Below are 4,931 nucleotides of genomic sequence, written 5' to 3'. Positions count from 1 at the left end.
CTGCTGAGTAAAGTACATAAAATGTTTAAATTTTGTTCATGTTCTACAAATCTCACCAAACACGTGGACATACATCTCCTAGCAATCATCACAGCAGACCTGGTGGAGGTGGCAAAGTTAAACACACAAAAGAATATTTCTTTTGCTTGCTGATAAGATGTTACTGTGATGCGAAGCTGTTTTTCCCATATTCATAAATGTTCTTAAGTTGTACCCTGAAGTATCTACTTAGCTTAAAAAGTGAAAAATAGGGTGGAGTGGAAAAGGCCCCCTTTCTCTTTTTCTTTAGGCATGTTAACTATGTAGACAGTTCACAAAGTTTATAGCTCTGTAATTAGTCTTTAAGCAGACCTTTGAAGTAGTCTGTGGCTTGTGGTTAAAAATTATGCATAAGATGTTGATTTCTTGCTTCTTAGGAAATATATTCTGAGGCATCTTTATGGAGAGGGTAGTAAGACTATTTTGTGTAGGATAAGGCTAGGCTGAGTGCTACAGGGTTATCCAGCCTCGTAATTACAGCTACTTAGGTGGCTGTATGTGCACTCTTGATTCTGGATGGAAAATCTTAGATGAGCTGGCTTTCCTGAAATGCATTTTGTTGAAGCTCACTGCAAAAGCAGCCAGCCAAAACTGCACTTTGATTAAAGCAGGGGTGTCAAACATATGGCCTGCAAAGCCGGGTCATTTGCCGTTCTGCTTTTGCTGTGGTCGCAGGGCTTGCCAGAGTTGGGGCTCTTGCTAGTGTGGCAGGGTTTCTGCCTGCAGTGCTGCTGGAGCTGCCTGCCCCTCTAGCTCTTGCAGGAGCACTAGCTGCCACCCCAGGAAGCCCAGCCACTCTAGCCAGAGCTGGTGCCCTGGCTGCTTTGCCAGGGTTTCTTCCTATTGTGCTTCTGGGGTTGCCTGCACGAGAGCCAGAGTGCAGCCCATGGGCACCTGAAAAGCAGGGAATATGGCCCTCCAACTGATTTGAGTTTGACATCACTATTTAAAGCATGTTTAGGATGGAGGAAGAACCTGTGCAATGGGGTGGTCTATCTTAAACTGTTTAGGAGTTACTTGCTTCTGTTTTAGTCTCTTCTGTACCCCTGTGATTGTGTTATGGATAATTAAAAAGTAACATATTGTCATTACCACCATGCTGAAACCTCTGTAGCTTCAGAGATGGTGTTAAGGTGTTCTGCATTTGTCCCCTCTTCTCTATTTTGCTTCCCAGTCCTTCCCCTTCTTTACCCTCTTGAAGTTCACCAGATACCCAAAAAATATCTGTACTCCAGTTTGAGAAACCATTATGGGGGGTGGTATGAATGGTTTCCAGACCAGAGCTCCAGCAAGTCAAGCTGCAGAAAGGGGTGCATGGAAGCAAACTTCTGATTTAAAGGTGTTGGTTCATGCGTCTCCACTGAGATTCTGTAAAATTATCCACTTGTACCTTTGGTATTCAGAGTTTGTAGACATATATCTGTGTTCAAAATTAAGATGTTTTGTGTCAGCTGTGAATAAATGGTTGAGGGAGGAATATTTTTGAATCTGTGTTCCTAGTATTTCTCTTGATGAAGAAAATAATTCAGCTTGGGCCCCAAACCCTCCATCTCTCTTGGGTGACAGGTCTGTACTAAAACTGTGCATCAAACTGCTATAAAACGAAGCACCAAATCCTAACTTTAGAAAAATTTGCAATATTTGATGTTCTTTTAAATAATATTTACCTTGCTGTGCCCTCGAGATGATCTGCAGTGCAGGTGCATTGTCACCATCCTACACACTGCTGAGGGCTCTTGACTTTAATAGGAATTGAAGATTGCAAAATACTTTGCCCCTTAAGTTATTCGTAGAGCTGTATAAAAAGATCTTAAGGGGGATGAATGTGGATCTTGGTTAGAATCTTTGCAGCAGTTTCTCTAGCCAGAAGCAAACTTTCCTTTAGAAAAACTATATTCTTAGCCATTCTTTCCCATCCAAAAGCTGGATTATTTGCTAGCAAAGGAATAGGGTAATAGGCCTATCTTTAGAACTGGAGCTAGGCCTGTTGAAAGTATCTGGGTTGAGATTAGAGGGGAGAGTAACAAGCGTGATGTCGTGGCAGGAGGAAGCAGTGGATGAGGCTTTCTTCAAGACAACTAGCAGAAGTTTCTGGTTTTCACGGGGGACTTGAATCCCCCTGACATTTGCTGGTAGCGCAATACAGCAGTGTGCAGGCAATCCAGGAAGTTTTTGGAGGGTGTTGGAGACAACTTCCTGGTGCAAGTGTTGGAGAGAAGAGCTAGGAGCCACGCTTTGCTTGACGTGCTGCTCACAAACAGGGAAGAATTGATGGGGGATGTAGAAGTGGATGGCAACTTGGGCAGAAGCGACCATGAGATGATTGAGTTCAGGATCCTGACAAACGAAGAAAAGAGAGCAGCTGAGTATGGACCCTGGACTTCAGAAAAGCAGAGTTTGACTCCTTTGGGGAACTCATGGGAAGGATCTACTGGGAGACCAGTCTGAGGGGGAAAGGAGTCCAGGAGAGCTGGTTGTACTTTAAAGAAACCTTACTGAGGACTCAGGAACAAACCATCCTGATGCACAGGAAGACTAGCAAATATGGCAAGAGATCTGCTTGGCTTAGCAGAGAACTCTTCAGTGAACTTATATACAGAAAGGAAGCTCACAAGATGTGGAAGCTTGGGAGGAGTATAAGAGCATTGCTCGGACATGCAGGGGTGAAATCAGCAAGGTCAAAGCACAACTGGAGTTTCAGCTAGCAAGGGACATGAAGGGTAACAAGAAAGGTTTCTGCAGGTATTTTAGCAACAAGAGGGAGGTCAGGGAAACTGCAGGTCCCTCACTGAACGGGGGAGGCAACCTAGTGATAGATGACAAGGAAAAGGCTAAAGTGCTCAATGCTTTTTTTTACCCCAGTCCTCACAGGCAAGGTCAGCTCCCAGACTACTGCACCAGGCAGCACAGTTAGTGGAGGAGGTGAGCAGCCCTCAGTAGTGAAACAACAAGTTAGGCAGTATTCAGAAAAGCTGCACTTGGTACAAGTCCATGGGGCCAGATGCCATGTATTTGAGGATGCTGAGGGAGTTGACTGATGTGATTGCAGAGCTGCTGCATCTTTGAAAACTCATAGTGATTGGGGGAGGTCCTGGATGATTGGAAAAGGGCAAATATAGTGCCCATCTCTTAGAAAGGGAAGAAGTAGGATCCAGGGAACTACAGACCAGTCAGCCTCATCTCAGGCCCTGGAAAAATCATGGAGCAGGTCATCAAAAGAATCCATTTCTAAGCACTTGGAGAAGAAGGTGATTAGGAGCAGTCAGCATGGACTCACCAAGGGCAAGTCATGCCTGACCAACCTGATTGCCTTCTGTGATGAGCTGACTGGCTCTGTGGATGTGGGGAAAGCAGTAGACATAATATACCTTGACTTGAGCAAGGCTTTTGATACTGTCTCCCACAGGATCCTTGCAAGCAAGCTGAGGAACTGTGGGTTGGATGAATGGACTGTAAGGTGGATAGAAAGCTGGCTGGATTTTGGGGCTCAGTGGGTAGTAATCAATGGCTCAATGTCTATCTGACAGCTGGTATCAAGTGGAGTGCCACAGGAGTCAGTCCTGGGGCCAGTTTTGTTCAATATCTTCATTAACGATCTGGAAGATGGCACAGAGTGCACCCTCAGCACGTTTGCAGATGACACCAAGCTGTGGGGTGTAGTAGATACGCTGGAAGTCAGGGCTAGGATTTGGAGTGACCTAGACAAATTAGAGGATTGGACCCAAAGAAACCTCATGAAGTTCAACAAAGACAAGTGTAAAGTCCTGCACTCAGGACAGAGGAATCCCATGCACCGCTACAGCCTGGGGACTGACTGGCTGGGCAGCAGCTCTGCAGAAAAGGACCTGGGGACAGTAAGATAGATATGAGCCAGCAGGGTGCCCTTGTTGCCAAGAAGGCTAACAGCATACTGAGCTGCATTGGTAGGAGCATCGCCGGCAGATCGAGGGAAGTGATCCTTTCCCCTCTGTTCTCCACTGGTGAGGCTGCATCTGGAGTCCTGTGTCCAGTTTTGGGGCCCTGCTACAGAAAGGATGCGGACAAGTTAGAGAGAGTCCAGCAGAGAGCAAGAAGAATGATTCTGTGGCTGGGACACTTGATTTATGAAGAGAGACTGAGGGAACTGGGTTTATTAAGTTTGGAGAAGAGAAGACTGAGGAGGGCATTTAATAGCAGCCTTCAGCTGGCTTGACAAAGCCCTGGCTGGGATGATCTAGTTGGGGCTGGTGCTGCTTTGAGCAGGGGGCTGGACTAGATGTGACCTCCTGAGGTCCCTTCCAACCCTCGTTTTCTATGATACTATGATAGCAGTCCTTGAAGACATGAAAAACTAATGACTATCTCAAGAACAGTGCCTCAGTTTTGGAATTATGAAGTCTTCATAGATTTCATAGACATCAGGGCTGGAAGGGACCTCGGAAGATCATCGAGTCCAGCCCCCCGCCCAAAGGGCAGGAAGTCAGCTGGGGTCATAGGATCCCAGCAAGATAAGCATCCAGTTTCATCTTGAAGGTGTTCAATGAAGGCGCTTGAACCACCTCCGGTGGCAGGCTGTTCCAGACCTTGGGGGCTCGGACAGTAAAGAAATTCTTCCTTATGTCCAGCCTGAAACGATCTTGAAGTAGTTTGTGACCATTCAACCTCGTCATCCCTTGGGGCGCTCTGGTGAACAAACGTTCCCCCAGATGCTGGTGGTCACCCCTGATAAACTTGTAGGTGGCCATCAGATCACCCCTGAGCCTGCGCTTTTCCAGGCTAAAGAGCCCCAGGGCTCTCAGCCTGTCATCGTAGGGTCTGCTTCCCTGACCTCTGATCATGCACGTGGCTCTTCTCTGGACTCTCTCAAGCTTCTCCACATCCTTTTTGAATTGTGGAGCCCAAAACTGGAAGCA

The 4,931-nt window shown here is 46.5% G+C and overlaps 1 protein-coding gene across 3 annotated transcripts in view; it reads left to right on the top strand.

Annotated features, from left to right (window-relative positions):
- RCAN2 (regulator of calcineurin 2) overlaps nt 1-4,931 on the top strand; it is a 182,649-nt gene that overhangs the window by 20,980 nt on the left and 156,738 nt on the right. The window lies entirely within an intron of this gene.

Source organism: Alligator sinensis, unplaced genomic scaffold (genome assembly GCF_000455745.1).
Source record: "Alligator sinensis unplaced genomic scaffold, ASM45574v1 scaffold1156_1, whole genome shotgun sequence".
Classification (NCBI taxonomy): domain Eukaryota; kingdom Metazoa; phylum Chordata; order Crocodylia; family Alligatoridae; genus Alligator; species Alligator sinensis.
Note: the sequence above shows the minus strand (reverse complement) of the source record. Positions and strands in the feature narration are given on the sequence as shown.